Below are 26687 nucleotides of genomic sequence, written 5' to 3' on the forward strand. Positions count from 1 at the left end.
TCCGCAGCTAAAGGCACCCCGAATGCATGCGACACCCACTGCAGAGTCCCCAGCAGCTGACCGCACCTACCCGAATCACGAGGGCCGACACATAGGAAATCATCGAGATAATGCACCACCGATCCCCCCGCCGACTCTTTGCGCACCACCCATTCCAAGAACGTGCTAAACTTCTCGAAATAGGCGCATGACACGGAGCAACCCATAGGCAGGCACAAATCTACAAAGAACCCGTCCTCGAAATGACAACCCAAGAGGTGATGACAATCCGGATGGATGGGGAGCAGCCGAAACGCTGCCTCCACATCCACCTTCGCCATTAACGCCCCCCGACCCGCTCTCCGTACCAGCTCGACGGCTTTGTCGAATGATGTATAGGAGACCGAGCACAAGTCCGCGTCAATGTCATCATTCACCGAACCCCCTTTCGGGTGCGACAAATGATGAATCATACGGAATTTACCCGGTTCCTTCTTGGGAACCACACCCAAAGGGGATATCCGCAGATCCGCCAATGGCAGGGCCGCGAACGGACCCGCCATCCTACCCAAGGAAACTTCTTTCAACAACTTCTCCCCAACCACCCCCGGATGTTCCTTTACAGACTTAAGATTTGCGCTAACCCCACTCGGACCTTTTGCCTTGAAGGGGATCCGGAAGCCTTCCGTGAAACCCTTCCATAAAAACTCTGCATCTTGCTGACTATCGTATTGCCTTAGCCAAGGCAACCTCACGTCGACCTTCACCGGGGACCGCCCCAGCGGTAGTCGCTGTAGCAGCGGTTCCTGTCGTACCTCCCCCTGTGCTACTCTTCCCTTTTTTAAAGCATCTACTGACCCCGTGGCTCCCGCCGCAACCGGAACACTCGTGTCTAAACCTACACGAAGCCCCCCATTTACACTGGCCCTCGTTAAACGCCCAGCAAAAACCTTTTTTCGTACCCGCCGACGCAGCGCTCCCAGTGGCCGCGCCGGCTGTCCCCGGAAAGGGAGCAGATTTCTGCGCCATCATCAGCCGCATCCATAGCGGCAGGTCCATCTGGTCCCACCGCATGGATGCATTCGCTGCTAGCCGTTGACGAAATTGTTCGTCGTACTTCCACCATGCCAGCCCCCCATAAGTCCGGTACGCATCACCTATTCCATCGAGATAGCAAAATAGCTGGGAACAGCAATCCGGACGCTTTTCGCCTATAACGCTGGCCAAAATACAAAATGCCCGCAGCCAATTCCCAAAAGTCTTCGGGATCTTCCTATACTTACGCCTCTTTTCCTCCTCCTCCTTCTTGGCGTCCTTTTTGTCCTCCTCCTTGAGGTCTAGGAACTCCTCTAGGGGGAGAAGGGAAAAGATTTCCACGAACTCACCTTTCCATATCTTTTCCTTCACCTCCCCTTTTAAATGACAGCCAAGGGGACCCGCGAAGGACACGTGCACGTTTTGCCGCGCGGCCTCCGAGATGTCCCCAAAACCTGCCTCCTGCTCAGACGCCCCTTCCGTCGATTCCACCAGCGGAAGCGCGGCATTCGCGTCCCCACTGGCAACCCCCCCCGATAACTGTCAGACCTTCCGGCATTCGCTAACCGTGGACTTCCGGGTTCTCGGAGCGCGGCCACTCCCCCTCCTATGACGCGGTCGTTCCCAGGATTCATAGAGAGACCGCGTCAACACCACAGTGCTGGATCAACTCGAAAGCTCCCGCGAACTTCAAACTGAATATTTACTACTTCTACTGTGTATCGGACCCGGACTGTTTAATCGTTTACCCTCCTTCTCCTCTCCTACGACCTCGGACTGTTTTTGGATATTCTCTTGCCTGCTGCAACCTCGATTCTCTGTGGAATCTCTATCACCAATTTGGATTATCGCTCCTTCATAAGTTAAGTAAACCAGATTGGCTCAAGCTTGATATATAACTGTAACGGATCACCTGGCACCCCGACTGGGTACCTCCGTTAATGGATGCTCCTAGTGCTTCCTGAGGACTCCAAGCACTCTGGCAGACACCATAATCACCGAATCCGAGAAACCTTTAAATTCTCCCAAGCGTATGAATGCTGTAGACCATTGAATAGGAACCATACGAATAGGCCTGTACTCCTAGCAGTCAGCTGGAACAGCATACAATCAATCCTTCCCCCAATAATGAGACGACACATCACTTTGAGGTTAAAACAGGAACTCTGGACTGGCTCATCCAGCCTGGCTTTTATTCACAATCCACAAAACATAGTGCTGCTCAGAGGGTTTTGCAGAACAACCAATAAACACATTACAACACATACAATGCAAGTACAGCAGCCAATCAGACACAATGGGACAATAGAAACACACCCAGCATATTCCTCCCCTCTGCTTAGGAGATAATTGAGTCAATTACTGTATCTACTCAATTATCTCCAAACTGAAAAGTTACACTTTTTATACATTTTTATAACTTGGTGAGTTAACATCGTACATACATAAAACTTATATTATTTTAACCAGAATAACTTGGGGACAAACATATCCAAAATTCACTTGAATAGGTTCAGGGGTTTAACGGTTAGGTCGAAGTCCTTTGTTGTCACTTGCAAGCATGGCTTTTCCTTGTCCCTGGGACAACACCCTGCTGGAGAACAATGGATCCGGGGGAGGGGAAAAGGAATTGTCCAAAAAGTTTCAGTATGTCCATACACTGTTTTTAAAAGGCCAGCACAGTACAATAAAAGTCCATTCACTGTGCTTAAAGGGCCAGTAGCCGCACAATAAAATACAATATGCCCAAATATTGCATTCAAAAGTACAACTGTACCAGGGGCCATAGTCAGCAGGTAGGAGGCGGGCCGCCAGGCCTCTCCAATGCCCAGTGGCGAGGTGGGTTCCGCCACATTTCTCCCCTTTCCCATTGAGACTATCCAGACTCCAGACCTTCAATCGGTCTGGGGCTCTGATAGTCGGTCGGCTTTTCTCACCCGGTGTAGCTGTCCCGGTGTTCTCCTGCCACATGTGTCCAGATTGAAATCCATAGTCTGGTGGAAAGGTAACCAGGGTGCTCTCTCTCCTGGTTGGACAAAGCTGTTGCTGGGGAGAAGGGGTAACAGGCTCCTCTCCCTGTGATGACCTCTCTTGTAGTAGGGGAAAACAAACTGCCTTCTCTTCCAATACATTGTCCTGTTGTTGGGGGCCAGGACAGACTGTCCATATCTCCAGTGGTGCAGGTGCAGAGACTACTGTCCCATCTGCACTGTTGTGGGGCTTACTGTCTCCCCTTGGTGGGCTAGGCTGCCGCTGGGGAGGGGAAACAAGACTCTCCCCACCCGGTAAAATATTCTGCCGCTGGGGAGCAGGACTGACCATCCGTACTCCCTGTAGATTGGGCGCAGAGACCACGGTCCAATCTGCGCTGTTGTGGGGTTTACTGTCTCCCCTTGGTGGGCCAGGCTGCCGCTGGGGAGAGGGGGTAATAAACTCCTCTCCCTTACCCACTTCCAGCCGCTGGGGAGCCTGGCTGACCATCCGTACTCCCTGTAGCTTGGGCGCAGAGACCACGGTCCCATCTGCGCTGGTGTGGGGCTTACTGTCTCCCCTTGGTGTGCTAAGCTGCCGCTGGGGAGAGGGGGTAACCAACTCCTCTCCCTTACACACTTTCAGCCGCTGGGGAGCAGGGCTGACCCTATGTACTCCCTGTAGGCAGGGCGCAGAGACCACGGTCCCATCTGCGCTGGTGAGGGGCTTACCGTCTCCCCTTGGTGAGCTGCGCTGCCGCTGGGGAGAGGGAATAACAAACCCCTCTCCCTGAACCGTAGACTGCCGCTGGGGAGCAAGGACATCTCCTTCAGCTCCCTGTAGCTTGGGCACAGAGACCACGGTCCCATCTGTGCTGGTGTGGGGCTTACTGTCTCCCCTTGGTGTGTTAAGCTGCCGCTGGGGAGCAAGGATGGCACCTTCAGCCCCCTGTAATACATACTGCTGCTGGGGATCTAGGCCAACTGCCCAGCCTCCCTGTAGGGCCGGCAGAGAGACCACGGTCCCATCTCCACCTGCCATCTGTGGGTCTTCCCAGGACCAGTCGATAAGGTCCCCCATTTCTGGGGCTGGTTGGGCAGTAGGAGGTACTAAATGCAGGTCTCCTGCTGGCGGGCTTAGTTGTTGGGGAGGGGGAACAAAACTCACCGCTCCCAATGGTGTACAGTCCAGAAGCCCCATCAGGTTAGAGACAGGCGGTGTCACTGGATCATATAAGTCCGCATAATTCTGTTTGATCTCCCACTGCTCTGGTGGTACTTGTGGGGTATATGGTAACTGACTGGCGCTGAACAGGTGTTGGTAATCCTGCTCCAGCTCCCATTCCTGGACAGCCAGTTCAGTCAAGTCTGGCCTTAGGTCCTCGGCCATAGGGAGATCCAGCACGGCTTCTCTGTAGTCAAATATGTCCCAAAGCCGTGACTCTGCCGCACTCCCAAAGTCTGGTTCTGCAAATGTCCCCCATAATAAGCCAGGGCCATTATAATCCTCACCCTCGGGTTTGCCAAATTTGGCCATTCCAGGCACCCGCTGAACCGCGTACCAACGTAGCGCTTGGTATGCGTCCTCGAGACCCAGTTCTCTCCATGCCAGTGAATCAAGTTGCATCACCCATTCCTCCTGAGCCTGTTCTCCCAGCATAGGTATCCGTAGGGCCACTCTGGCTTGTAATCGCTGCTCCTTGCTGGGGAGACGCTCACCTCGCCAACGCTGGACACCCTCTAGGGTTTCTTCCCACATCCCCTGTCGGGCATCCTCTCTGCATGCCAACCTGGATGCCTCTGCTATCGGCTTATCCAGTGTGACCAAGATGCTCTGTAATCTCCAGTTAAACTCCTCTTCCACTTGGAGCACTGTCCAGGGACTCGCTGGTTCTATGCCGCTCCATAATAATTCCTGTGTCTCCAGGGTGTTGTTCCTCTCACACCAGGACGCCATCCCACCGCTTGCCACCAATGTAACGGATCACCTGGCACCCCGACTGGGTACCTCCGTTAATGGATGCTCCTAGTGCTTCCTGAGGACTCCAAGCACTCTGGCAGACACCATAATCACCGAATCCGAGAAACCTTTAAATTCTCCCAAGCGTATGAATGCTGTAGACCATTGAATAGGAACCATACGAATAGGCCTGTACTCCTAGCAGTCAGCTGGAACAGCATACAATCAATCCTTCCCCCAATAATGAGACGACACATCACTTTGAGGTTAAAACAGGAACTCTGGACTGGCTCATCCAGCCTGGCTTTTATTCACAATCCACAAAACATAGTGCTGCTCAGAGGGTTTTGCAGAACAACCAATAAACACATTACAACACATACAATGCAAGTACAGCAGCCAATCAGACACAATGGGACAATAGAAACACACCCAGCATATTCCTCCCCTCTGCTTAGGAGATAATTGAGTCAATTACTGTATCTACTCAATTATCTCCAAACTGAAAAGTTACACTTTTTATACATTTTTATAACTTGGTGAGTTAACATCGTACATACATAAAACTTATATTATTTTAACCAGAATAACTTGGGGACAAACATATCCAAAATTCACTTGAATAGGTTCAGGGGTTTAACGGTTAGGTCGAAGTCCTTTGTTGTCACTTGCAAGCATGGCTTTTCCTTGTCCCTGGGACAACACCCTGCTGGAGAACAATGGATCCGGGGGAGGGGAAAAGGAATTGTCCAAAAAGTTTCAGTATGTCCATACACTGTTTTTAAAAGGCCAGCACAGTACAATAAAAGTCCATTCACTGTGCTTAAAGGGCCAGTAGCCGCACAATAAAATACAATATGCCCAAATATTGCATTCAAAAGTACAACTGTACCAGGGGCCATAGTCAGCAGGTAGGAGGCGGGCCGCCAGGCCTCTCCAATGCCCAGTGGCGAGGTGGGTTCCGCCACAATAACCATCCTAATTCTAAGTGGTTCGCATTCTGCTCCACCTAAACTCCTAACCTTGTTCTCAACACCTACTAATTAATCATCTGCATCCTAATTTGGAACTTCTCGCTGGTTGTGTTAAAATTTGCCTTATCTTAAAACAACTTCAACTCCGCTGCTGTTTATAACCTGCCAGGAATTAAAGAGACAGTTCAAATTGATTATCTTTTTTATTTAAAAGCAATAAACACTATCAAGTTCAGAAATCTGCAGTTGTTTCCATCTTGTCAACAATTGAGCATTACAGATTGATCCAGCCTAATTAATGGATACAGCAGATCTCACTTCTGAAATCACCAGATTAAACCAAAGAGTGGATACGCTTACTCAAGGCATGCAAGATCTACAGATCACCAATGAAAGAATCCTTACTTATGTAAGGGACTTGCAAACACATACTCCTCACACAGTTACACACTCGGCTAGTGACCCTGCTGTCTCCAACCCCGAAAAATTCTCTGGAGACAGGTCCCAATACCGAGAGTTTCTCAATTCTTGCAAGTTGTTGATTGCATTAAAACCCCGATCATATCCCACTGAAAGATCTAAAGTTTGTTCTGTTATTTCATTTTTGAGAGGTGAACCCATGGCCTGGGCTCATTCCTTTCTTGAGAATGATGATCCCATATTGGATTCTCTGGATGAATTCTTTGAAGCCATGTCTCTTCTTTACGAAGACCCAAACAAACAAGCGACTGCAGATTTAACCATTAGAACACTGCAGCAAAGAAACAGGCCTGTCGAAGATTACATTGCTGAATTCAAACGATGGGCACCAGAAACTCAGTGGAATGACATAACTCTACGTAACCAGTTCCGTATTGGGTTATCTGAAGCTGTCAAGGATGAGCTCTCCAGAACTGAACTACCTACTACACTAAATGCACTTATCCAACTGTCAATCAGTATCGACAGAAGACTTAGGGAAAGAAAAGCTGAGAAATCACTCACTAGCTCTCTATGGAAAAAACCCTTCACCTCTTCAAAGGCACCGGAGAAACCTATAACTCCCGCTGAACCTATGGAAATAGGGGTTGTGAGAAGTCCTCTTACTCCAGAAGAGAGAACCAGAAGAAGACAAATGAACCTCTGCATGTACTGTGCTTCGCAAGAACATGTGGTCCCAGACTGTCCCCTATTGAAACGTCCCCGAGGTGGTAAGCATGGTTCCACCACAATTGTTATGAGTGTGCTTCCCTCTAAACCAATCTCTCATTTCTCCTCTGTTTCTCTCATATTACAGTGGGACAAAGAAAGAATTACGACTAAGGCCATTATTGATTCCGGTGCTAATGGGGTGTTCCTGGACTCATCCTTTGTTACAAAAAATAAAATTCCTTGTGTTCAAAAACGTAATTCCGTCTCTGTCAGAGTTATTGATGGCTCCTTAATCTCCTCGGGGCCCATTCGCCTTGAAACTGTCCCTTTAAGGACTACTACTAATTATATCCATTCTGAATTTCTTGTTTTTGATGTCATAAATTCTCCTCTTTATCCAATAATATTAGGGATAGACTGGTTACGGACTCACAACCCACTTATTACATGGGCTCCTTTCTCTCTCACGTTTAACTCTGCATATTGCCAGGGAACATGTCTACAACACATCCCCATTTTGCATGTTACTGGGGAATGCACTATACCTTCCTGCTATTCAGAGTTCGCTGATGTGTTCAGTAAAAAGGAAGCAGAGACACTTCCTCCTCATCGACCCTATGATTGTCCGATTGACCTTGTTCCTGGTGCTCCTATCCCTTTTGGACATATTTATCCTCTCTCTGAATCAGAGTTAAAAACCCTCAAGGAATACCTGGATGAAAACCTCCGTAAGGGGTTCATTAGACCTTCCTGTTCACCAGCCGCTTCCAGCATGTTTTTTGTAAGAAACAAGGACCAGACTATACGGCCAATCATCGATTACAGGTCTTTAAATAAAATAACTATCAAGAATCGTTACCCTCTTCCCCTGATCAATGAGTTGATTGAAAGATTAAGAACAGCTACCATCTACACTAAACTTGACCTTCGTGGGGCATATAACCTTGTTAGAATCAAGGCCAATGATGAATGGAAAACGGCGTTCAGGACCCGATATGGTCTTTACGAATATCTTGTCATGCCCTTCGGGCTATGTAACGCCCCTGCAACCTTTCAGCATTTCATTAACGATATCTTCCGAGATCTCCTAGACGTTTGTGTCATCATTTACTTAGATGATATTCTCATCTACTCCAACAACCTTGAAGAACACAGAAAACACGTGAGATGGGTATTATCCAGATTAAGAACACACAAATTATACGCAAAACCAGAAAAATGTATATTTGAAGTCAATGAAATCACTTTTTTGGGATACGTTATCTCCCCTCATTCAATAAGTATGGATACCTCCAAAATAGATTGCATTGTCAACTGGTCTACTCCTACTAATACTAAAGACTTACAACGTTTTCTGGGATTTGCCAACTTCTATAGGAAGTTCATTAAAAATTACTCCAAGGTTGCTCATCCCCTCAACCTGCTCAATAGCAGTAAACGGTCCTTTGCTTGGAACGATAAGGCTCAAGCAGCCTTTGATGAATTAAAACGGAGATTCACAAGTGCTCCCATTCTTCAACTACCTAATCCTGCTTTTCTCTACGTCATGGAAACGGATGCTTCTGACACAGCTATCGGGGCTGTCCTCTCTCAACACCAAACGCCTCAAGAGCCTCTCCATCCAGTAGCTTTTTTTTCACGATCTTTGTCTCCTGCTGAACGAAATTATCCTGTAGGAGAAAAAGAATTATTAAGTATTAAAGCTGCATTCGAAAACTGGCGTCACATACTTGAAGACACACGCACTCCTGTAATTGTTTATACAGACCACAGGAACCTTGAATATCTTCATTCCAACAAAACACTCTCTGCCAGACAAGTACGCTGGAATCTTTTCTTTTCCCGTTTCAATTTTCAAATCATCTACAGACCTGGATCCAGAAACAAAAAGGCAGATGCCCTGTCCAGAATTCACCAAGATCTTCCTGTAAACGAAACTCAACCACCTAAAATCATAGGTATTATTTCGTCATTAATAGATGATATTAAACATCTTAAAGAAGAAGATCTTGAACTTCCCAAACAAAGCAATCTATCAAAAAAGGACGGTATCTACTACTTCAAAGACAGGTTATACATTCCTCCCTTGCTTAGGAATAAAATACTCTCTTTGATTCATGATTCCCCTCTGGCTGGTCATCCTGGTACAAGGAAAACACTGGAGCTGTCTAAAAGATATTACTGGTGGCCTCGCCAGGACAGAACCATAGAATCTTATGTCAAAAACTGCCCAACCTGTCTGAGATCAAAATCTGACCATCATCCACCATTCGGTCAATTACTGAGCCTACCTGTTCCAGAAAGACCTTGGCAGTCCATCTCAATGGACTTCTTGGTAGAACTCCCTCCTTCGCAACATCATACCACCATTCTGGTAGTGGTAGACCGTTTCACCAAGATGTCCCATTTTATTCCTTTGAAGAAATTACCCTCTTCATCTGAACTTGCAAAAATATTCATCAACAACATCGTAAAACTCCATGGTCTTCCTGAAGAAATCATATCAGACAGAGGAACACAGTTCACCTCCAAATTCTGGAATGAGATGTGTTCCTCCCTCAACATTCAACGTAAATTATCTTCAGCCTATCATCCCCAAACCAACGGACAAACAGAGAGAGTTAATCAATGTGTTGAACAATACTTGCGGTGTTATTGCTCTCACTTACAAGATGATTGGATCACGTGGTTACCAATGGCAGAGTTCTCATACAACAACTCGGTACACGCTAGTAGCAAAATGACTCCCTTCTTCTCAAATTTTGGATTCCATCCTTCTTCATTCCCTGATCAAGGACTTCCTTCTTCTAATCCATACGTCTCCAACCATAACTCGTTCATGTCTGCCCTCTTCCTCAGGTTACGTGATAACCTTAAAAATGCATCATCTGCTCAGAAAAAGTTTTTCGATACTGGTAGACGACCTTCCCCTACTTACAAGGTCGGTGATCTAGTATGGCTCTCTTCAAAAAACATTGTCACCAACCGTCCCTCAAAGAAACTGAGTTCACTCTTCCTTGGCCCTTTTCGTATATTGTCGCTTATCAACGAAAACGTGGTTAGATTGAAACTTCCACCTACCATGAAACTACATCCAGTCTTCCATGTGTCATTGCTTAAACCACACCACTCCGACCCTTTCATGAGGGATGTTCTTACCACTCCTGATCCCATTCTGGTACAAGGTGAAGAGGAATACGAGGTCCAGAGGATTCTCGATTCACGAATCCATCGTGGTTCCTTACAATATCTTGTCCGGTGGAAGGGCTACGGAGTTGACGAAGATTCATGGGTGTCGTCCTCCGCGGTGCATGCTCGTCGACTTATCAATGCGTACCATGCTCGCTACCCATCCAGACCTCGTTGACAGCATCCGGTGGCTGCTTCTTATGAGGGGGGTTCTGTCAGACCTTCCGGCATTCGCTAACCGTGGACTTCCGGGTTCTCGGAGCGCGGCCACTCCCCCTCCTATGATGCGGTCGTTCCCAGGATTCATAGAGAGACCGCGTCAACACCACAGTGCTGGATCAACTCGAAAGCTCCCGCGAACTTCAAACTGAATATTTACTACTTCTACTGTGTATCGGACCCGGACTGTTTAATCGTTTACCCTCCTTCTCCTCTCCTACGACCTCGGACTGTTTTTGGATATTCTCTTGCCTGCTGCAACCTCGATTCTCTGTGGAATCTCTATCACCAATTTGGATTATCGCTCCTTCATAAGTTAAGTAAACCAGATTGGCTCAAGCTTGATATATAACCATCCTAATTCTAAGTGGTTCGCATTCTGCTCCACCTAAACTCCTAACCTTGTTCTCAACACCTACTAATTAATCATCTGCATCCTAATTTGGAACTTCTCGCTGGTTGTGTTAAAATTTGCCTTATCTTAAAACAACTTCAACTCCGCTGCTGTTTATAACCTGCCAGGAATTAAAGAGACAGTTCAAATTGATTATCTTTTTTATTTAAAAGCAATAAACACTATCAAGTTCAGAAATCTGCAGTTGTTTCCATCTTGTCAACAATTGAGCATTACAATAACGAGCCTCTACTAGTAACCTTACCTTGGTCCCCGTCTGTGGCCCATACTCTACCAAACTGCTGTGACTCCCTACCTTCCTCCCAGGAGTCCAATAAAGATTTCAAACAGCCTATGAGTGTTCCTGGATGTAATGCAGAGCTCGACTCACCACTGTTGCCCCCGGCCGCCTCAGGCCCAGGGGATGCCGTCCTTCCACCGGCCCTGACAGGCCCCGGAGCTTCCGCAAATCGCCGACTCCTGCACTCCTGGTCTCTCCTCGGAACCGCTGGCGTGTGACTCCGCGACCTGTAAGGAGACGATAACCTGGGCAGTCTGTTCGATCGGTCCCCTGCCCGCCCGTGCTCCCTACGCTCCTCCCTTCCGTCCCAGTCCCGGCTCTTCCTTGCCACCCTACGGTCCCTGCTGACAGACCTCAGCCTCCGATTCCGGCCACTCCCATCTGAAGAACCGGATGCACTCAGCCGACTATTCCCCCTCCAATTCCTAGAAACGGACCTCCGCTGCCTAACTCCGCAACTGTGCCTGGAGTCGCTACGCCTGTCCCGAGACGGGCTCCTGTCCACACTCATCCGACCTCTGTCCGTGCACCTACTTCTGCTGTGCCTGGCGCTAGCGCTGCGCCGCTCTTCGCTCCTTCCCCTCCAAACACTAGGCCTCTTAGTCAGACCCCCCTGGGAGCTGCCTGCCGGGCCCTCCCGCACTTCTCTGCTTCGCCTGCCTCCACCAGCTGTCATGGGCCCCGGCCCCTCCCCACCCGGCTGGCCGCTACTCGTCGTCTCCTGTCCTCCGCTGACCACTACCGCCTGACTACCAGAAGCATCCCTGGCTGTTGCCGCTCTCTTCGAATTGTGGCTGAGCTCGCAGCGCCCCCTCTCTCCTCCCTCTGTCCTGCTCCCCGACCTGGCTCTCGGTAAGGCCGTCCTCTGTCCACTGCTGACCCGATCCCCTTGCTCCTGAGACGGGACCGCTAGTGAAGAGCCTGCAGCAACACTCTCGCCCTGACTCCCCAAACCCCCCTGGTGTTCGACTCACCGCTTCCCGACAATCCGGCCTCCCTGGCCACCTGGCCGCTTCCCGACCCACTCTTCTCGACAGCTGTCCTGGAAACCGGCTCCGTTCCCGCCTTCCTGCCAACCACAGATCCGCGGGGCACCATCTTCCCCCGCGCTCCTTTCGCCGTGGCCTTCCTCGCCTGGCTAGCCGTCCCAGTGACCGGCGCCGCCTGCTTCGACAAACCGCTGCCGGAACCAGTCGCCATTTCCCTATCCTCTACCGACGGGCTCCTCCTCCGACGAGGTGCGGGTGCCACACCCGGGCTGAGACGCTGCGGCGGCCTCGTCCTCCGTGTAGGACTCAGCTCCGGCTCCCGGGAAGTTGCAGCAGCGCCGAGCTGCTGATGTAGCCACTCCATGCCCCGATCCCTGACAGCCGCTCGGACTCCCTCCAGGATTTCTTCTAACGATGCCATACCTGCAGAAACGAGAAAACAGAGGAAACCCACAGACCTGACAAAGAACAGGTGAGTGAATTTCTGTTAAAATGGCTCCTCTCTAAGATGGCCGCTATTTAACAGTTCCAACAGGTCCGGAAACCACGCCTGACTTGCCAAAGAGGAGCGATGAGGAGAGATATTCTCAGGATGAGAATATGATAAAGGATATCTCCAACATTGAGAACAGCAGGAATGCGTTGGCTCCCTGAGTCAGCCAAGTCAGGCGAAACTCCAGATCCTGAAATATTTCGAAAGTTGCCTGTTGTTCGAGAGGCAAAGAGGTTCACTTGCACCAGACACCTGAGCGTCACCAGGTTGTTGAAAGCGGAGACGTCCAGCCACCAATCGCCACCATCCCACCAATAGTGAGAGAATCAATCCGCGGTGAGGTTGGTAACTCTGTCTGAAGAGTGTTGTTGTGTTAGAGGCCGAACCTGTGGATCCTCCTTTGATTCTATCTTCTACCAATTTAACTGCAGGCAGATTATTCCTCTTTCTGCAGAGGGCAATCTCTGCAGATGCCTGTATCCTCCAGACAGATCAAGGCTATGTCCTCTTCGTAAGAGCCTGAGACCCGGCTCCGCCCAGATGATAGGTATACTGAACTGCGGATATATTGTCCATGCGGAGTAGAATGTAGCAATTGGACAAGTCCTTGTCCAGACTGTGGACGGCAAAGGATCCCGCGATCAGCTCTAGGCAACTTATGTGTAAATTCCAACCAGGGTCCACCTGTCGACATGTCTGTACAGTGTGCTCCCAAGCCCCAAAGGTTGGCATCTGACTCAACGACTGGTGCAGGGTCAAATATCACTTTGCCATTCCAGACTTGCATGTGAAGCAGTCACCAACGGATTTCCATCAGAAACTCTGGCAAAAGAGGTACCCAGTGATTGTATGACTGACCTGAATGTAGACACTGCTCTTTCAACCGTTGCACCGCCTGCTAATGCAGAGGTCCTGGGAAGGTCGCTTGCAATATGCGGGCAAGAAGGCATAGATGAAAAGATTTCATGCAGAGTACTCAATGGATTTCCATTCATATGGAGGTTATTTTCGAAGTGGAGAGTCGAAGAATTCACCTCACCAAGTCTATTTGAGAGTGCAACATGCACACAGAATCGCATAAAATCAATATATCATTCGGGTAGATACACCACAAAGCTGTAGAGGTGACATAAATTGATGACAGTATGGTAGTTTCCTAATCTGTTTGTCATAAAGAAAAATGTTGCTGAAAAAAACTGTCCTTTCTGGTGCAAATTGCACTGCGCCTTTGGAGAATAGGGCACGGATTTCTTAGTTGATGAGGATCCTGTGTTCTTCGCAAACCTGTAAGGGAGGTGGAAGACAGGTTTGTGCAGGAATAAAGTGGAACTCGATGACATAGCTTTGACAGAGACGCCCTCTGTAAAAAGAGGATAATCTGCCTGCAGTTAAATCAGTAGAAGGTAGAATCAAAGGAGTACTCACCTGTGGATAAATTTCCACGGCCTGTACCTATAGTGCCTCTGGCCTTATCTGTGCCTCTGTGGAACATGACTTGTGTGGTTTGCAAGAGCGATGAGGACACAGGGTTTTTTTCTGGGATCGGTTTTCCAGAAGCAGCAGATGGCTTGTCCCCTCTGCCAACCAGGCCTGCCAAAAACACCCCTGTCAGAAGGTCGAAATACTTGTTTCATAGATGTTTACACTTTATTCAGAGTGGTGAAAAGGTTCATGTGCCTCTAAAGAGGAGCCCTTTGGCCAAGGGTCTGAGCTCTGGCCAAAGGGCTCCAAGTCAATTAGTTTGACGTTGATCTTCAAAAGTGCGGCCTTGCGATGTTCTGTACATAGAGCAGCATTTGTATTGCCAAGTATGCAGATTAAGTGGGCCCTGCAAGTGAGCCAGGTCTGCAAAGTACAATATTTTAGCCAGAGGGTAGAGAAAATCCAGTAGTTTGTCTTGGGCAGCTTTCAGGCCCTTTTCAATACCTTTGTGGGGGTTACGTCCCAACCGGGACATAAAGAACACTATTGTCAAAGTCCGGGAGCAGCGGGCGAGGGCATTTAGCCAGAAGGCGCATGTGCACCTCCTACTCCAATGGCTTTCACATCCAGAAGTGAATACATTAAACCAAATAGTCTGGTAGGCTCCATTCCGATGATCTCGGATGTCTAATCAAGTGTTGATCAAATAACAGTATTGCTTAAAAGTCGAAGAACATCCCGTCTTCCTCGGTAGCCAGTGTCTTTTGGGTATTCTTCCCGTGGGAAGTATCACCCATTATAGATTCTCTGTGTGACGGTAGTCACCATCACTGGGGACTGAATATGGACACTATATGTAGGTCCCCAGGTTATTCGTATGTTCTAGTCACCCTGTGCCCATTATAGGTGCAGGTTGTGTAAAATATATTGTTCATTTTTAAATGTGTTCTCTCCTGTCCTGCAGATGATTGCAATCAACAAGGTCAGGCATAGGCAACCTTTGGCACCCCAGATGTTTTGTACTACACCTCCTATGATGCTTTGCCAACATTATGGGTGTAAGAGCATTATGGGGGATGTAGTCCACAACATCTGCAGTGCCTAAGGTTACCTATCCCTGAACTAGGGATTTGGCTGTGGAGTCTGTACAGCGCTATCTGTTGGTTGCATGGATCTTGCAACAGCTATATGCACTACCTGAATAGCAAGGCTCATTAATTAGAATATTCATGATTTTTTTGCATATTATGATTTCTGTAGGCGGGGAGATAGTTTGAGTTAGTTATTATCTTTGATTATTTGTATTTTATTGAAGTTGTGCCCGTAGGTAAAATGTAATGTGCATATGGGATGAGTAGTCCTGAGTTAAAATAAAGCTGTGTGCTAGTTCATTTTGGAACTGTGTGTCCTGCTGCATTTCAGGGATACCAGTAACAAAGTCTTCAGAACTGTTGGCTGACTGCACTGGTCCCTCTAGCCTGGGGGGATTCAAAAAAGAGAGTGAGGCCTGAGAGCCTCAAGTACCTTAATAAAGGCAGGAGCTAATCACATTCCAGACAAAGGTGTAGCTACCTCTCTGGAAGGAGAGCTGCAGAGGAATAGGCAGAGGGGACAATACCTGCCTCCGGGGTCCCTGAAAGTGACTAGGAAGCGGACTGGGGGGAGGAATTCAGTCGGAGTACAGGCGTCCCGCCACACTCTGACATATCGATACTCCGTCTGTGGCATGTCTTGCCACTCCTCCTCCTCTGAAGCTGAGCCATCCGCTCGCCATTTGTCTACCACGGCCAAGGAGGGAGAGAGCCTTCGCCATCTGATTACAGCAAGGGAGGGGGAAGGCAGGTCATGTATCTCCACCTGTTTAGGCCATTTAATTGGAGCCTTCACTTTCGAGTTCAGGGACATTGAGCCCTTCCAGTGGCACTTAGCCACGGGAACATGATCCCTGGAAGCCTTGGAGCCAATGCAATCCTCTAGATTGTGTGGTATAGTTGCCCCTTGACCAGCAGACTCAGCCAGCATGTGGATCAGCACCATCAAAAGCGATTTCTCTACCGTTGATGCTACGGCAGCATTGATTATTTCCTGAAAGTCCTGAGTGGATGGAGGTGAGTCGCCCATTATCAGAGAGTAGGGATGTCCTGTCCAGAGAAACAAAGTAGTCAGAGGGAGCAGAATAAGTGGGAAAGGAGAGGACAGGTTGCCAGTCTTCTAGTTTAACTGGTGCTCACGCAGGGAAGGCAGGTATCCACTGCCTGGTGAGTGATAAGTAGGGATGAGTGCTAAGTATTAGAGGGGGTCACCCTCTAAAACGACCAATGCAAATGATCCATAAATACAAAAGGGGGTTTCCCTTTAGTGAATGGGATACAATATCAGCCTCATATAAAAAGGGGGGTTACCCCTATAGATCCCCAGCCAAGTGTGAAAGGTGTGAGACGGTCACCCTCACAACTATCCTCACAACTATCACCAACAGTGTGGTTAAGTAATGAAATCAAAAATGTGGGGTTCATCCCATTTGCACAGTGGAGCTGTACCTCTGTGGTACAGTAATATCTAGTTATACATCTTAGAATATCACAGTAATAGGTATGGTACCACAAAGGGAGGGGGGGGGGGGTCGACCCGTGCAAGGGGAAAGGGGCCAGGACAGTCCCAGGCTCCAGGTAGAGAAGGGAGAGGGAGCAGGCCCCAAGGAGGGTAGAGCATAAACTGGCTAACAGAAAGGGGGGGACAGACTATTACAGAAAGGTAGTGGGGACAATACGGCAAGTATCAACAAGATAAATGACAGGTCCTTTTGTATAACATTGAAGTGTTTTCTGATTATTGTTCTCTTATTATCTGTGCTGCTGGAAGTTTCAGTAAAGAGAGTTATGCAAATATGAAGCCTCCTGTCATGTGATAAAATTGGGGGACTGGGTGTATTGATACAAATAATCAAAATATAATTCTACCTCTTTATAAATGAATTGTAAGACCCCACCTTGCATATGCCGTGCGAGTTTGTAGATCAGTTTTAAAGATGGATAACAATTTTTTTTGGTTATAAATAATTAAGAGTTTAGCAAAAACATATTTAACAGCCACTCATAGATCTCACATTAATTAATACAGCTGAGTAAACATAGATAAGTTCACTATCTGACATATTAAATAATAATTGTATTAGTGGATTATAGAGTATAGGACCAGCCTGATAATACAGCTCACAGCCAGATAAGAGACTGTGGTACGAAAGTAGCATTTAGACGATAGAGCACTTTCTATCGGGAGTTCGACCACTTCTTTTTTTGGTGCTTTTGCCCCAATAAAGCTGCTATTTTTGTTACCCCGGAGTTGCCTGAACCATTATCTGTTTCCTTTAGAAAAAAGGCGTCTCAGAGGGGACATGATAGCACTATGCAAATATACACAGGGTCAGTACAAACCGCTATGTGATAACCTGTTCATTAGCAGGACTATACAACAGACAGGAGATCACCCATTGAGAGTGGAAGAAAATAGTTTTCTTTAGATTCTAATTGCTACAGATTCTGGTTATTTCACTCTCTATTTATTTATAGTTGGAAAACCATATTTCCTATTAAGTTGATCAATTAAAAAATAAATAAATATATATATTTGTAGTCGGGGCAATATAGCCGTGATGAAAAGGGTAACATAGCATTTTATAACCAATAAACATATTCAAATTGACACCAGTCGGTTATTGTGTGCTAGAACTGACAAAGCAGTAGGCCTGTAATAAAAGTGGGCCCACCTTAGAGGGTGATATGAATAGAGGGAGTGGTGACTCGCCAGACCATCAATGGTAAGGTGGGAGAGGATTGTCAACCCTTTTAAAGGGAATTCAAGCCCCTCCCACAACTACAGGCCAAGGCCTTAAAATTTGTAGTCAGGGCAATATAGCCGTGATGAAAAGGGTAATATAACATATTATAACCAATAAACATAGTCAAATTGACACCAGTCGGTTGTGGTGTGCTGGAACCGACAAAGCAGTAGGCCTGTAATAAAAGTGGGCAAAAAGAAAAGTACCATACAAAATGTATTCATATAACAAAACATCGATTATTTGGACAAGTCACAAAAAGCTTGTCTTGACTCTTTACTGGGTTTGGAATGTAAAGAGTATAGGCGGAGGATTTCCATCGTCCCATAGCCTTGATGATATAAGCTGGAATGTGGTTGGAGGAAGCTGCAGATGCTGCACCTATACGGAAGGAGTGTCCTGAGAAAAGGCTTGCATTTAGGCCGAGCCTAGTTAACAGTAAGTGAACTTAAAGCATGAATTTAGATGTTGTAAGGATGGAGCCGTGAAGTTCTAATAATGGTTGGTGTGCTTGTTTTGGGAAAGTGATTAAATATTTATCCAGGACTTTTACAGGACACCATTTGTTTTGAGTAGAGAACAGAGTAATATTGACAGTATGTCCTATAGGACTTGTTTTAGACTGATGCAGGGATAGAACATAATGATCTAAGGTTTCCTGGATATCAGTAGTTTTCAGGTAATTAGTGGCAGTTATTTTTCTAGCGGTAAATTCATTGGGATGTAAGAAAACCCATTAAAAATGCTAAGTATATGGCAGTTTTGATTACCATATTGGTCATGTGTTCAAAAGGAGCTGAATCTAATAAGTCGGATAGTGAATGAAATATGTCATTGTGGATGGGTAGCCTTTGAGATGGTACGTGTGTATTCATTTTTAAAATTCCTTTCAGTAAGGTCTTTATCTGATATGATGAAAGGAATCCTGAATTGTTGGGGTGTCGTATAAGCATGTGGTGTTAGATGCCCGTAAGGTACAGTTTAATTGTGTTAAAAGATAATTTTAGGTTAAGGTGGCAAAAAGAAGTGAACCCCAAAATAGATTCCACAGCAGACATGTCAGGAACTCGAAACTCCGCTATAAACTTAGTGAAAATGTGAAAAGCCCTATCGTCTGATTTCCTAGTGTTTACTGAAAGTGCAGGCGAGAAACGTGACGTGCGTGTTTTAACAAGACATTTAATCCATGAGCATGTCTTGGAATGGCGGGGCAGGGGTGGCCAGTCTGGAAGCGGTGGGCAGTGTCTGGAAGAAAGCCTGAAAATCAAAACCGAGACAAATGGTCAGCTGAGATATTTGTGAAACCTGGAACAAGAATACATGTGATAAAAGTTGGCAAGTGGCCGCTACCCATGTGAGTTCCTCAACAGTCTCACGATGACCAAAGATGAAGATCGGCCTTTATTCACAATGTGACAAGTGGCTAAGTTATCTGAATAACATCTGACCGAGTGACCGGACCATTGTGATCCCCAGGCAATGGCAGCTGCAACGATCGGATACAATTCAAATAAAGCTGAAGTAGCGGAGAATCTGTGCAGGAACTTAACGTCTGTAGGCCATGACCTGCAAAGCCATTGATCACCCCAGATGGCTGCAAACCCAAAGTTTGCCGTAGAGTCTGTCTAAAGGGTGGGTGAAATGTCAGAGAGGGGGGGAAAAAACATAGTTTGCCTATTCCAAAATGTGACGAAAAAACCCCACATGAGCAAAACCGAGGTTGCGTGAGTGTGTAACATGATACGTGATGCGTCTGTGGTGAAGCGTGGGAACAAAGAGAGTAAATGGGAAATGAAGGATCTAGCCTGCGGGATGATTCTTATGGCAAAATTGAAATTCCTTGCGGTTTCAAGAACCCATTTGCAAGTAATGTTCAATGTTTGATAGGGTTCACTCAATCTTGTCCTGGGGAAGGCTAGCTTGCATATGGATTGAGTCATGGCACGATTAAGAGCACACTGAGCCTGGTGCTGACAATTATGATGGGCCTAATTACGTAATCTTATTGACCAAAAACACTAAAACAGTCATACCTCTCAAGCGTCATGTATATTATGGAGATGGTGCTGGAGGGAAACTCAAAGGATGCGGTGTGGCAAAACCGACCTCGCCACGTGTCCTTGGAGGGGGCTGCTTGCCCGTCTCTTGCCTTCTGACTATGGCCCTGCAGTTCAAACCTGTTATTTTCCCTGCCGAAAGGTTTATTTGTGCCTTTCTGCGGACTGTTAAAGCCATGCTGCCCCGGGTGGCTATGCCATGGAGCCCAGCCATGTACTGAAAGACCGTATGAAAGACTTTGGCTCCATGGCGATTGAACTGTATGTATGTGGTCTGAGCGCCATCCGGTGGTGGTGTGCGCTCGGGTTTGGGCTGTCTGGGGATGGGTGGAATGTGTGTGTTTTATGTGATAGATGTAACAGTATGTATTTTTATGTCTTTTATTGTCCTTTGTCTGCCATGTGGCTAATGGAGTTTTGCCTCTGTCCTTGGAGATAGTTGGATTACTTCTCAGTTGTCTCCAGGATGGAAGACTCTGTGGGGCTGGTTTTGGGCGGAAAGGCCATGCTTCATTTGGTCACAGAGGACTTCGATCTATCTTTTGAACCGATGGACCAATTTGGATGATTTTGACATATGTTTGTATTTGGAGTGTGCTGCTTGTGAGAATGTATGTTTTGTGTTTGTGACATGTATATTTTGGAAGTTGTAAATGTTGTGTGGAAACTGTGTTCCTCTGCCTGTGATGATGATATTACCCATTGTGTTCAGTAATCATATCGCAGGCAGAGGGGAGGATTTTGTGTGGGAGTGTCTGTGTGTATTGTACGGATTGATTGGTTGTTCTGTAATACCCTGTGGGCTGTACTGTGGTTGTGGATTGGGAATAAAAGAGACTGTATGTGCCAGGACAGTCAGATTCTGCTTAACCCTCAAACCGAAGTTTCGTCTCGTTATTGGGGGAATTGGATTGTATGCTGACTGCCAGGAGTGTAACCCTTTCGTATGGTTTTCCTGTTCAGATATTTCCAGGGTTCATGTGTTTTCAGGTCGGGAGATTGGTGCTTACAGTAGCTGTTTGTCTATCTGGAAGGGGATTATCGCCTAAACGTTTTTTAACCTTGGGTGAGCAAAACGGTCCGTTACATGCGGCTATAAGAAAACACATACCCTATGCTAATCTCTCTCTAATTTATGCTTTCATCTTTCAAGTAAACCCATAACCCCTAACAGCAGTGTCCAGTGAAGCAGGAAGTCAATGGGCGGGGTAAAAGGGTGGGCCACTGGTGCGAATCAAGTGACCAGACCTGTCAAAAGGGGAGAACATGCCCAAAAAGGGGGCATGTCTGTCCAAAGAATTTGAAGGACAGCCTGGCATGAATGCATGTCAGGCTGCCCGCCAATCCTGCAGGCTGTCCAACTAAGGGCATACTATGCAGGCAGCACCCTGAGCTTGACATAAATGCGTCTAATGATGCGCTCACTCCATGCTTTCTAAGGACTGTCCCCTAGCACTCACATGTCCACTTGTCTCCTTACCTTCTTACTAGCAGGCAGAAGCTCCTGGTATATAGTCTGAGACAGAGAAAAGGTGTATGTAGTGAGTGTAGAAGAAAGGGGAAATTAGGCCCATCATAATTGTCAGCACCAGGCCCAGTGTGCCCTTAATCCGGCCCTGTCCACATGTGTCCCCTAGTGTCTTAGTGTCCCCATGTGTCCCTGCTGCCTGCATCCCTGCATCCCTGCATCCCTCACTTACCTGAGCTGTAGAGCGGCTGTCTGGACTCTGTGCTGTGTTGCTGCTCCCCCACAGATCAGAGAGGCAGGGGTATGCTGTAACTTCCTATCCCTGCCTCTCTCCACACACAGTGACCCCTACTGGCCGGTGCTGGTATTGCAGAGTAATCTCCATTTATTCTGAGAAAAATACCTGCACCGGTATTTTTTATTTTTTTTAAAAATGGGCCTATTCCATGGGCCTGGGCCTGGAGCTCCATCAGCCCCTATGTTAATCCGGCCCTGGATTGAGTCCAACTGGATCCCCAGAAAATCCCTCGCCACTTAATGCAGTGCAGATGCCATAGTGAAGGGTGAATGGGAAGTAATTTAAAAGCATTTACAATGTCGGTTTAACTGAGCCATGCACCTGTATCAGCTGCCAAAATGGCCCAAATGGCATTGTCTATAGTGGCATATTGTAAGGAAAATTCTTCAGAGGGAATGAGGGAATTAAGGCTGGGAATAGTGGAGAAATGTGGTGCCGATAAGTCAATGGTAAGTCTGGGTTTAAGTGAAGTTTTAAGTGGGTTTAAGTGAAAGGTGGGGAGACAAAAGGCCCCAACAAAACCCTTGTTCTAGAAACATAGAAACATAGAATGTGACGGCAGATAAGAACCATTCGGCCCATCTAGTCTGCCCAGTTTTCTAAATACTTTCATTAGTCCCTGGCATTATCTTGTAGTTAGAATAGCCTTATGCCTATCCCACGCATGCTTAAACTCATTTACTGTGTTAACCTCTACCACTTCAGCTGACTCAAAATATATCAGGTACGATGTTATAACCCTGTACCTTTTCTATTTTTAGAGTGGTACTGGCTTTCTGAGATTTAGGTTGTCCAACTAGGTTTCTGTTTCTGGTCTTAATCCATAAGCTAGTGGTCCCGCATACTCGGAGGTATACGTCCCTCAGGCCAAATCATAGTTAGCCGCCTCGCATGGTCGCATAGAGAGGGCCTCCCATGTCACTCCCATTCTATCTTATGCTTTAGTTATCACCGAGAGGCCGACATCCCGCCACAATGTTTCGTGGACTCAATCTCCCCTCGGGCCAACGCATAGGCAGCGCCTCTCACGCCGCTTGGCAATCAGTAGGGACTAATCTGTCACGTTTCAATAGCATAATCCTTTGCCGCTTGGCATCTAGCTAGCCTGCCAGTACCTTGCCACTTTATCTCAGAATAGTAATCAAGTTGCATCTATATTTTCAGTTATGTCTTCAGTTCCTGATATTCCTGAGGAGCAGTCCCTTCCCCAGTTGCTTCTAATAATGCAAGAATGGCTGTCATGTCATATCCTGTTAAATTGGTGATTTATAATATTTATTTATTTCCTGTTAAATTGATAATTTATAATATATATATCCTGTTAAATTGGTCATTTATAATATAAATATTTATATCCTGTTAAATTGATCATATAATATATATTTATTTCCTGTTAAATTGATCATTTATAATATATATTTATTTCCTGTTAAATGAATCATTTAATAAAAACCACTATGTTATTGAGCATATTTGCTCCATAATCAATCTTGTGATGTCACTCAGTAAATATACATATGTACAAGAGGTATCCTATTATAGGATAACTGTGAGCAACAGAGAGTTATCAGTGATTAACCGAACTAAACGATGGGGCGGTGCAGCAGTAAGTTAGAAGCTGTACAACCAGAACCCATCAATCAGAATACAGTGAGTAATATCTGGGAGGCTAATCTGTGTGTATCTCAAATTATCTGTGTGTATCTAATATTATCTGTGTGTATCTAATATTATCTGTGTGTATCTAATAATCTCACATTATCTGTGTGTATCTAATATTATCTGTGTGTATCTAATAATCTAATATTAGCTGTGTGTATCTAATAATCTAATATTAGCTGTGTGCATCTAATATTATTTGTGGGTATCTAATAATCTAATATTATCTGTGTGTCTAGGTGTGTCCAATATTATACATGAGTGTCTATGTGTGTCTGTGTGTATCTAATATTATCTGTGTGTCTGCGTGTATCTATTATCATCTGTGTTTCTGTCTGTATCTATTATTATCTGAGTGTGTCTGTGTGTATTTAATATTATCTCTGTGTGTATCTAACATTATCATTGTGTCTGTGTGTATATAATAGTATCTGTGTGTGTCTGTGTGTATCTAATATCTGTGTGGGTCTCTGTAGGATTATCTGTCTGTGAGTATATGTCTAGGTGTATCTAGGACTAGTGACAGAGGTTTTTAAATGATTAACATATATATATATATATATATATATATATATATATGTGTGTATATATATATATATATATATATATATATATATATATACTGTTAAATTGGTGTTTTATAATATATATTTATTTCCTGTTAAATCGGCATTTATAATATATATTTATTTCCTGTTAAATCGATCATTTATAATATATATTTATTTCCTATGAAATTGATCATTTATAATATATATTTATTTCCAATTAAATTAATCAGTTAATAAAACCACTATGTCATTGAGCATATTTGCTCCATAATCAATCTTGTGATGTCACTCAGTAAACCAGGCCTTGTCATTGGCTCTCTGTTGAACCATTGTTCGTTGTGACATCACAACACGTGTCATACAGGAGGTAAAGCACAGACGCAGTTGTGCATGTGTTGCAGTAGGAGCACATATGTACAAGCGGTATCCTATCGGATAACTGTGAGCAACAGAGAGTTATCAGTGATTAACCAAACTAAATGATAGGACGGTCCAGCAGTAAGTTAGAAGCTGTACAACCAGAACCCATCAATCAGAATACAGTGAGTAATATCTGGGAGGTTTATCTGTGTGTATCGCACATTATCTCAGTGTATCTAATAATCAGATATTATCTTTGTGTATCTAATATTATCTGTGTGTATCTAATAATCTCACATTATCTGTGTGTATCTAATATTATCTGTGTGTATCTAATGATCTCACATTATCTGTGTGTATCTAATATCTGTGTGTATCTAATAATCTAATATTATCTGTGTGTAGCTATTATCTGTGTGTGTCTAACAACCTAATATTATCTGTGTGTATCTAATAATCTAATATTATTTGTGGGTATCTAATATTATCTGTGTGTTTAATATTATATATGAGTGTCTATGTGTGTCTGTGTGTATCTAATATTATTTGTGTGTCTGTCTGTGATATAGATTCTTTTAAGCAAACAAATAAGTTTGAGTGTCTATCTGTTCCTGTCCAAATTTGAGATGATTAAATTGCATATACGCAGAAGTAAATTCACACTGACACACGGAGTTCAGGTTAAAAGAACTTTGAGAAAATTTAATGGCATCTGGTTAAAAAGCGGGCTCGCAGACCCTTATAAGAGCAATATTACATCATCATAGAATATCAAGATAACAACAAATAAACATCATTAATTGGGTTAGGTGTTAAGTGGCTATGTCAATACCCACCCATCAATATTATTAATTGGCTTAAGTACTAAGTGGCCGGCTAAATGTCCTCCCACCGAGAGGTGGCGTCATCTTGGACACGGGAGTGGACACGATGGCTCAGACGCCATCTTGCTAGCACGAGGCTTCACTCGATGGGAGGGGGGCTTTAGGCGCCATTTTGAGTAGTTAGTGCTGTTAGACTCGAGGTCAGGTTCAAGGCTTTTTTAGTGAATGGACATTTCATTAGTACAGTTCTCATGATCTAACTATGGCATACAATGTTTCATATTACAGGAACTTGACAATTCCGGTGTTACTCATATCCTTCTAGAAAATATATTCTCTTTCTAATATTCTAAATGCTGTTAGGAAAATCTGTCATATAATGAAGTTAATGGAGTTAATGGGGAAATTTAATAAAGGTTTTAATAGTTCTATAACAGTCCCCCCTGTGAAATGTTAGGCACTAAAAAGATAAACTTTATTTGTTAATACCAGAAGACGTGTTAGCCCAAAGGCACAGAAACCCCATGACCGCTAGCTAGGTGTTTTGCAAAGTGCAATTCTGTCCCTTCCTGTCCCTAATAGGCTGCAGCTCATCCGTCAATACGGTCAGGAACTTTCTTCACTCCGCTGGTATCCCGCAGTGGCTTGCCCACCACATCTCCGCACGGCAGTCTATCCATAAAGACGGACGCTGTCCCTAAGCTGGTTCCCTACCTAAAACTCTTGCACTTTATCAGTAAATGGGATAGTTTGCAGCGGTATACATGGTGAAGTGAAATCTTGGTCATCAACTGTCAGATGTGCAAAAGTTGGTGCCGCTTGGTCTGCAGTCTTCTGTAGGAATTTTCTCAGACAGGGGAGGACACAACAAACGAGAAGAGCGAGAATAAAAAGAAAAATTAGTAATGCCATACCAATGTGAATTAAAGCTTTTTGCCACCCTGTCATCCAACCAAACCACCTTTCCCAGCGATCTTTTACCCCAGAATTCCTTTTTAACTCTTCAGAGAGCTTATTTAATTTCTCTATGGCCATGGTGACTTTACCATTAGGACCTGTGTTTTCTGGGATGTATGTACAACAGGTCATGGTGTCGGGCAGTATTTTACATACGCCCCCCTTCTCAGCTAGGATCATGTCTAAGGCCATTCTGTTCTGGAAGGACATCTGGGATGTGGCCTGCAATTGTTCGGCTAAACCCTGGAGGGCATCTCTGGTGTAGTTGACAAAACGTTGTTGGTTGTAATAAATGTAATTAATCCAATTTAAATTCTTGTTTGCAGTAACTATGGTAAAAAGTGATTCAAACCCCGCAGCAACTTCATCTCTTGCTTTAAATTCATTAGGCACCCCCCTAGGCACCCCAATGGCATCAATATAAATGTGGGGGTCAAAACTGCCTCTTACTGGGGCCTCACGTTTAACCTTGGCTGGTGTGTGTATGGACTCATGTATGTCAGGGTGTGTGTCAGAGATAATATGTATGGGCATGATGGCTTTAGCCAGAGTACACTCCCCCCACCATTCCTTGTCCATTCTGGATCTTAACTGTAAATCCCCACACAACCAGTAAATA

At 45.6% G+C, this 26687-nt stretch overlaps 1 pseudogene; it reads left to right on the top strand.

The window, feature by feature from the left end:
* Nucleotides 1-22055: 22055 nt before the first annotated feature.
* The window catches only part of LOC134601876 (ral guanine nucleotide dissociation stimulator-like), a 53028-nt pseudogene continuing 48396 nt past the window's right edge, over nucleotides 22056-26687 (top strand).

The sequence above is a fragment of the Pelobates fuscus genome, chromosome 3 (genome assembly GCF_036172605.1).
Source record: "Pelobates fuscus isolate aPelFus1 chromosome 3, aPelFus1.pri, whole genome shotgun sequence".
Taxonomy (NCBI): domain Eukaryota; kingdom Metazoa; phylum Chordata; class Amphibia; order Anura; family Pelobatidae; genus Pelobates; species Pelobates fuscus.